Here is a 9461-nt window from a genome sequence, read left to right on the forward strand (position 1 = left end):
AAAGATTCTCAGAGGCAATATAAATCCCAGTATTAATATCTGAGGCTATGTATTCCTCCGCTCCACACCCTATGTCAGTGACAACTGGCTGAGCACTCAGATTATAATACTGTTCTGAATGGACCAAAATATGAAATAGTCCCAAATTTCTTACTTAATAGTTTATAAAGTTATCCTGTCCTTATCCTAAATGAGCTAATGGAAATTAATTGCCTGCTCCGGGATAATTAAGGGCTTACTGTAAAAACAAAGTAACCAGAATAAAAATAAAAAGAAACTTTAGAAAATCAGATAAGGGTGATGGCGGTAGAGGCGGCGGCAGCAGCAGGAGCAGGGGCTGCAGGCGGTCGGGGCTCCGGGCCTGGGCCTGGCTCGTGAGCCCACGGCAGCCCGGAGGAGGAGGAGGAGGAGGAGGAGGAGGAGGAGGAGGAGCCGGGACTGGTCGTGGGTGACCCGGGGAACGGTGTCATTGAGGGCCAGGAGCTGGAAGCGATCAACGCTTGAGTCAGGGAGATGGAGGAAGAAGCTGAGAAGCTAAAGGAGCTACAGAACGAGGTAGAGAAGCAGATGAATATGAGTCCACCTCCAGGCAGTGCTGGCCCAGTGATCATGTCCACTGAGGAGAAGCTGGAGGCTGATGCCCGTTCCATCTATGTTGACAATGTGGACTATGGTGCAACAGCAGAAGAGCTGGAAGCACACTTTCATGGCTGTGGTTCAGTCAACCGTGTTACTATACTATGTGACAAATTTAGTGGTCATCCCAAAGGGTTTGCATATATAGAGTTCTCAGACAAAGAGTCAGTGAGGACTTCCTTGGCCTTAGATGAGTCCCTATTTAGAGGAAGACAAATCAAGGTGATCCCAAAACGAATGAACAGACCAGGCATCAGCACAACAGACCGGGGTTTCCCGCGAGCCTGATACCGTGCCCGGACCACCAACTACAACAGTTCCCACTCTCGATTCTACAGTGGTTTTAACAGCAGGCCCCAGGGTCCTGTCTACAGGGGCTGGGCTAGAGCGACATCATGGTATTCCCCTTACTAAAAAAGTATGTATTAGGAGGAGAGAGAGGAAAAAAAGAGGAAAGAAGGGAAAAAAAAAAAAGAATTAAAAAAAAGGAAAACAGGGCTTCCCTGGTGGCACAGTGGTTGAGAGTCTGCCTGCCGATGCTGGGGACACGGGTTCGTGCCCCGGTCCAGGAAGATCCCACATGCCGCGGAGCGGCTGGGCCCATGAGCCATGGCAGCTGAGCCTGCACATCCAGAGCCTATGCTCCACAACAGGAGAGGCCACAGCAGTGAGAGGCCCGCGTACCGCAAAAAAAAAAAAAAAATTACATTCCCTTAAGAGGCAATAGCCAATGGATTATAGTGTCACATTAAAGATGATGTCTTTCTCCTTTTTAACTTTCATTGTTAATCTTAAATAAAGAAAATCAATAGATTTGTAATAAACGCTTTCTTCTTGGGCTGAGAAACACTCTAAGAAGAAAGCCTTGAGTAAAAGTTCGGTGTTATCCATCAGTCGTTCTTCACCAAAAAGAAACAAAATGTGGATCACAGTAAAGATAATTAAGATGTGCTGTATTTTTTCTTTTTTTAATTAAAAATAATTGTCTTTTAAAAAGTACACTTTATATTTTCAAGCAGTTTTAGGTTCACAGGAAAACGGAGTCGGAAGTACAGAGATTTCCCATATACTCACTGACAGACCCCACACACGTACACAGTTTCCCTTACCAGAGTGGTACGTTTATTATAACTGATGAACCTACATTGACACATCATAATTACCTAAAGTCCACAGTTTACCTTAGGGTTCACTCTTGCTGTAAATTTCATGGGTTTTGACAAATGTATAATGACATGTATCCACCATTATAGTATCATATAGAATAGTTTCACTGCCCTAAAGATCCTCTGTGCTGCACCTTATTCACCCCTCCCTCCTCCCTAACTCCTGGCAACCACTGATCTTTTTACAGTCTGCATAGTTGTGCCCATTCCAGAATGTCATGTAGTTGAAACTATACAGTATGAAGCCTTTTCGGATTGCCTTCTTCCACTCAGTAATATGCATTTTTTCCAAAGGCATTACAAAATTCCCAAGGCAATGAATGATATGGCATAATGATAGAGCATGAAGACTCAGACTCAAGTATTGGTTTTGCCCCTTTGGTCAAGTTACTTAAATGGGCCTTGGTTTGCTCATCTGTAAAATAAGGATACCATTAATACCTATCCCACTAACTTTATGATGTTGTTGTGAAAATCAGATTTCTTTTTAAAAAATGGAGGTAATAATGCCTATGTTGTAGGGTTGTCGTATGGATTAAATAGGCAATGTGTGTGAAGAGCTTAGCACTGTGCCTGGAACATATTACATATTTAATAATGGTAGCTGACAATTTTCAATTTAATGTGTGCTGAATATTTTCTATTTGACCCTCTAAAACTCCTCTCTGCTCTTTTCCATCTTCCTTTGTGGGGCACAATTGCCCCACACATGAAGTGAGTGCCCTTCCCTCCTGATTTCCTGATGAGCTCAGCTAATAAAAAAAATGGATAGAAGCTGGGAGGGAGAGAGATGGGTGTTTTCTCCCTCTGCCTATTCTTTGTCAATCTGGAGTCTGGCTGTGGCTGTAATCCTCTTCAAAGGCCGAAGATCCTCCTGGGCAACAGTTGTTGGTTTCCCTTAAAGCTGCCCAGACTTTTGTAAGTAATCTCTTAAATGATCTCTTTTGAGGTAATTTAGAAAGTTTCTGTTGTTTCCTGTCATAATATTGTCCCTTTCATATTTACTTGCAAAATTATTACTCTTTTACATTGTAAAGCAGCCAGGGAATCATAAAATCAAAAACCGTAAGTAACTCTATAAAATCTTGCACATTATTACTAATATCCCTCTATATCCAACACTGGTCAGAATTTATGAAGATGTATCAATACTTTTGGATTCAAATAAAAAATGTGAAAAAAAATTAGAAATTTGGAAAAAAGTTATAAATATTAAAAGTTGTAAAATATCTATAAGAAAGGCTGGTCAATTTTTCCTCATTAAAAATATACCAAACACAACAACAACAAAATTCCTGGGCATTATTTAGCTTGGTAGAGCAAAGACAATTATTTAAACAAAGTGTATTTAATGTTTATGACTGATGTTTTACAGTTATATTCCCCAAGAAGGAATCAGCCTCTTTTCTGGAACCCTGATCACTGAGAGGCATACTGTCCTAATAGACAAGACTTTTATAATAATAGTTCAAGGAGATCTTCAACTGCAGCAGGAATTTTCACTAATAATTAAGAAATTAATTGAAGCACGTATGATCTACTGCTATGACTCTACTTATCACAGTGGACTATCAATTTTATCTTAAAATCACAGAATGCATTTTTTCCAGTTTTTTTTTTTTTTTTTTTTTTTTTGTGGTATGCGGGCTTCTCACTGTCGTGGCCTCTCCCGTTGCAGAGCACAGGCTCCGGACGCGCAGGCTCAGCGGCCATGGCTCACGGGCCCAGCCGCTCCGCGGCATGTGGGATCCTCCCGGACCGGGGCACGAACCCGTGTCCCCTGCATCGGCAGGCGGACTCTCAACCACTGCGCCACCAGGGAAGCCCTTTTCCAGTTTTATAAACATTAACTATATATGTTTTTCATTACAAATCATGTTATAATAAAAAACAGGTCAACCTTAATGTTTAACTTAAAACACAAAAAGTAATAGAGAACATGCAAATATGGTACTCTCTTCACTGTATGAGTGGGGCATGGCCCTCCACCCAGAATATTCTGTAAGAAAACTACTTACCTTAGTTTTTGGTCGCGCTCCAGTTGACATTAGGTTTGGCACACCATCAAGATTCTGAATGTTTCCAGTTTTCTTTCTACAAATTCCTTCCTTCTGATGATTTTTCTAAAAGATTACTCTTCAGGTTTATAGAATTCTGTAGAAAAAAAATTTAAACAAGTTTTTTCATGTACAAAGAATTATTCTCAGGCAATAATTCAAGTGAATTACTCAATAAAAATACATTTTTCAAAAACCTGAATGGTTTTGAAAGTTAACATAAAATGTGAGAATATTCCTAAATAGCAATAATGTTTCCAAAGACATTTATACTTAGGCTCAGTAAGATCAGTCCCAGTAAAGCCTGTGAACTTGTAAATATAAATTTACAAACTAAAAGTAATTTTATACTACCAAGGTAAAATATAGTACTATACTGGCATATTTTAAAACTTTTTACAAGGCAAATCCAAAGGTATCTAAAAACTTGAAGTAAGAGGTGGCTCATTCAAAGCCACAGTATTCTTTTAAGCTTTAAGATCTCAATTTATATATTTTGTAATAGTAGGGAACAAATTATAAAATTTTATTTCTGAAGATTAGCTGTAGAAGTAAAATGAGTAATGATATTAGCATAAAGAGAATCCTAAACTTTTCAAATACAGTAAAAGTTCTTCTTCCAAAATGTTAAATTCTTATTGAAGTCATTGTTTTCACAAATTCTTCCCATCACTTGGAAATCTGCCACGTCCCTCTATGTGCAAGTTCCTTATGTAAGTTACCTAGAAGCCTATGCTGCAGTGTTCTGTCCTGGTTTATTCCTTCTGAAAAAAGGACCAAGGTTTTCAGAAGGAAAGGTTAGAAATGTGAATTTTTCATTTAACTAAAAATTTAGTCATTGCTCATCAGGTTGTTCTTTGGGGTGGGAAATAAAACATCTACAATATACAGCCTTACGTGTAAATCTAGCACTGCCAAGTACTAGCTATACTTGGACTTAATTTCCTCAAATCTAAATTTAATCACCTATAAAACAATACCTTCTGACTTCTGCTGAACACTTCTTTGTGCTTGGCATATTTGGCCAATGGAATGTGAGTACAAAGGAACATGTCAAGTCTGAGCAGAAACTTCATATGCTCTGCTTGGAAATCATAGTTTTCTTACTCTTGATGCTTACAGAAATTCCACTATGGGGAAAAGAAATAAATATTATGATGAGAATATTGATGATATGGTGTGATAACAGGCACTACGTTAATGAGTTTTACATATTTACATTTTGGGGAGAATCTCCTGACTTGATCTTCTGAACAGCAATTTACTAATTCAAAAATGTCTGAGAAGGGTTTGAAGGACCTAGAAGAGTGTGTACATATTCTGCCCTTGAAAAAAGATCATGAAGGATCTAACAGGGTCTTGGCTTAATTCAAATGCACAGTGATTTTAAAAGGTATGAAATTTATTAAGCTGGAGAAACAACAGTGGCAAATTAGACTATGTTGGACAGGCAGTCAGTGGTGCTGGCAATACAATGAGTGGGCCAGTGAGTTGACCAATGAGTACTATTCTCTTCTGACTACTGCTAACGTCCATTTCTGCTGGCTGGTGTAGACAGTTTGACAGGTGCCTAGAAGAACACCCACTGTGGGTTCATTTGTAAAATGAGGATGATGCTGGCACCTATTTCAATAGGATGCTGCCTACTACATGAAAGCCCCTTCAGTACTACTGTAGCTGCTATTGTAACACAGCCTCTTTTTCTTTGGGAAGTTACAGACTGTATCTTATTTAGGAAAAACTAACATTTGATGACAGAATGTTAAGCACAACATCCTGTGTATGATACTTTCACATGTATTCCCTCATTTTTTTCTTCTCAGTAACTGTGAGGGGGGTCCTGTTGGTTGAATTTTATAAAAGAATTCCTAAAGAGAACAAGTTGCTTGACTAGGATCACACAGCAAATGAGAATGCTAAGATCTCTTGACTCTTCTCAGTAACTTCTCTCTTCCCCCATATTTCTCTTTGTATCCTGGCCCAGCCCCACTTCCCCAACCTCTCCAGTCTAAATCTCAGCAAGGGTCTGTTCCATCATAGCCTTTGTTCAGCTGGTTAACAGGCTTGGGCTCCTTTTAGCCTTACTGAAGACAGACACCTATGGAGGCAAGGAAATGGGGCTGAAACTGCAGGAAGGAATTGACCACTACAACCCAGCAGCTTTGTAGAGCTCCTGTGGCCCAGGTATAGCCACTTACAGCACTTAGTGAACATATGCTAAGGCACTTTATAATTTTGATGCTGTTATAATACAAATAATATCCTTTCATAAAAGTACATTTTCTATATTCTGTTACTTGCATATAGTAATTCAATTGATTTTTTTTGCTTAATTGATGTTGTTTCCATAAATATTTGTAAGCTTTCTGATTAACTTTATATATTTTTGGGGGGCTGTCTTTGTACTCTTACATCAGTGACTAATGGTAAATTTGTTTCTTTATCATTCCTCATTCTTTTCTATTATTTTCCTTATAAGTAGGCTTGGCCTCCAGTCAGAGGTGGTAGTATCCCGATTTTATTTCTGATTTTAAGGAGAATGCTTCCAGTGTTTCTCCATTTAACTGCAATGCTGACTGTACTGGGTTTTGTTTTTTCTTAATCAGGCAGTTCCATTCTTTGATCAAAGTTTTTTATATGAAAGGATGTTGAATTTTACTGAAAGCATTTTCTCCATCTATTAAGATGATCAAATTTTTCTTCTTTAATCTCTTAATTTATAAACTACATTAATTAATCTTATGCTAAACCAACCATGCATTTCTGTATTATATTATCAATGTACCCTTCTAGTCTTTAAGATTATTTATGATAATGAAGATTGGAATTTGTCAAATGCCCTTTAAATAACTAGACTTATCAATGAACTATAGTAATAGATTCATAATTATTAAACTATCATTATATTCTTGAGATCAACTGTGCTTGGCTGTGGGAAGCAGTTCCTTTAACACTTATTGATTTGGTGTTTTCTTTGGTCTTTTTGTACCCATTTTCATTTTTTGTCCTCTTAAGTTTTTATGTCAAGAAGACATTCGTTTCATAAAATAAATATGGAAATTATGCCTCTTTATAAATAAGATGTAGAAATTTTATATTGCATGACAATTATCCATTCTTTGAAAATCTCTAAGAACCCATAGGCAAAACTCTTTGACACTTAGAGGGAGGTACTTTTTTGATAACTTTAAAAATTTCTCCTATTGGTTTATAGTCCATTTTTGTAAGTTACTCCTGAGTGAATTCTGACAATATATGTTCTATTACACTGTCTATTACATGAAGTTTTTCAAATTTATTAGCAGACCTATGTAGACTCTTGCACTTTGAAAATCATATTGTATCTGATATTATAGCCCTCTTGTTCCTGTTCTATTTATATTGTCTAGTGGAAAGAGCCTAACCAAGGATTTAGGTTAGACAGACTCAAGGTAGATAAGCCAACTCACTTGTTAGATCTCAGCTTAATCACCACTGCCTCTGGGAAGCCTTTCATCACTCCTGGTAGATGTTTCTGTGAATTCCTATATTTCCTCTAGCAAAACATTTCTCTCACATTATTATTGTAGTTTGTTTAATGAGCAGCTTCTATGTTAAACTCTAAGCTCTAAGAGGGTAAAAAGGAGGTCTGTTTAATTTCCCACCAAGCACCTAGCACAGAGTGAGTATTCAATAAATCTATGTTGAATTAACAATTACTTTCTTCCATGTCCTTCTCTGCTTGTCTCTTTCATAAGATCATAGTTATAATGGACTTTTATAGCTACCATACCAAGAGGGCAGAAGAATGATTAAAAATGCCAGCTCTGGAGCTAGAGTACTGGGTTCAAAGCCAGGCTGTGCCACTCACTAGCTGTGTGACTATGAACAAAGTATTTCACTTCTTTGTATTTCAGTTGCCTCACCTTTAAAACCAGAAATAAATAATGTTTTGTACTCACTAGATTGCAGGGAGTTTATATGTGTGAAACACTTAAAAGTGTGTCTGGTACATAGCAAGTTGTGAATTAATGTTAGCTATTGTTATGTTAGTACATGACAGGTAAATGAACGGATAAAATAATAAATCTGTAAAAATAGAGAAAATACAATACTTGCTCCACCTCTGGGCTTCTCTGAGGATCAAGTGATGTGAGTTTTAAATAATGACAAGCATTTGAGGTGTTTTATTAAAAGCATTACAAACGGGAAGCCCCAGTGGCCACAGGAAGAGAACTGTTCTATTCTTTGGAAAAAAGTGACAAGGGCAGAGAAATACTTAATTAGGCTTTGTTCCTTATTGGAATTTTTCTATAATATTTTAGCCTCGACTACAGTAAAACTACATTATTTTAACTACACAACTTTAAAAGTTTAATTTAATATTTTTGTAACTACAAAATAACTGAACAAGAATTTTTCCTGAGACTTGATAGTTCTTTGGGAAATAATCTCTGACTTTTCAAATATCCTTTTTTCTGGGTCTTTATCCATTACTTACTTTTTATAGTTCACATTTTATTTAAACAATGTCTCTTCATTTGCTTTTCTTACGTTGACAAGAAAAATTTTAAATGCTATCCTTGTAGTTATTCTCAAAGTTTGCTATGTATAGGTATTAGCCCTAGAACACTGAACTTCACTGATATAATAATCATTGAATATTTTCTGCTACATACAACCAAGCCATGACATAGGATGGCAAGAAACCAAATAATAAAACTCTCTTCCTAATCTTTGTTCGAATTTCATATAAAGAGAGCTTAGGAAAAAATTCCTAAAATATTTATGCTTATGCAAATACAGCAAAGATTGAGGTGGGTCATTGTTGCTGATTGTCCAAACCTGGAGAGACAAAGAGCAAATTCTTTTACCCATTCTGCTCTTTTTAAAATAGAAGAACAAAAATACAGAAATACATAAAGATAATCCTATTATTTAAACAATTCCAGGGACATTTCTAAAGCTTAACACACACTATTCAAATTTTTACATAATATTTTAAAGTATAACATGCCATTCTTTAATTTCCTCATTTGCAAAGAAGTATCTCACTAGTTAACTGACTTAGAAATTGAAGATAATTACATTTGATTTTTTGGAAGAAAGCACAATGTTTATAAAGAAACATCCATTTTTAAAAACACTTAAAATACTGGTTATTAATATCTAATTGCAACAACAGGTATAAATGATGTAACATCAATTTTGATCCCAAATATAAAGGGTCAAAGCCATACATAGACTGAAAGTTGCCCTTGCCATTTATTTTTCAAGTAGTATATTTGTTCTGTATCTCAAAAAAGAAGCTTGTGTAATTAACTGTCAAGGAGCACTAAAAACACAAAGAAGAAATTTAAGCACACATGAAAATTTTCCCAAGCTGAGTAAAGTCATTTGTACTGAATTTATTTTTGACAGTGTTTCTAATCTGTTCCTCCCATAACTGAGACTAATTAACTTATCCTGCTAAAACACCAAGAAAGACATATTTGATTCCAGATCTATCTGAAAAATGAGAGACCTTCACTTTTCATATTCCTATAGCTAGACACAAGAGTCCCCTTCTCCATCACATTAATGATTACTACCATTTATTTAGTGCTGTGTAGTGAAAGCAGGC

The 9461-nt window shown here is 36.6% G+C and overlaps 1 pseudogene; it reads left to right on the plus strand.

The window, feature by feature from the left end:
• Positions 1 to 300: 300 nt before the first annotated feature.
• LOC132508677 (polyadenylate-binding protein 2-like) lies at positions 301 to 1091 on the plus strand (annotated as a pseudogene).
• Positions 1092 to 9461: the final 8370 nt, after the last annotated feature.

Source organism: Lagenorhynchus albirostris, chromosome 18 (genome assembly GCF_949774975.1).
Source record: "Lagenorhynchus albirostris chromosome 18, mLagAlb1.1, whole genome shotgun sequence".
Classification (NCBI taxonomy): Eukaryota; Metazoa; Chordata; class Mammalia; order Artiodactyla; family Delphinidae; genus Lagenorhynchus; species Lagenorhynchus albirostris.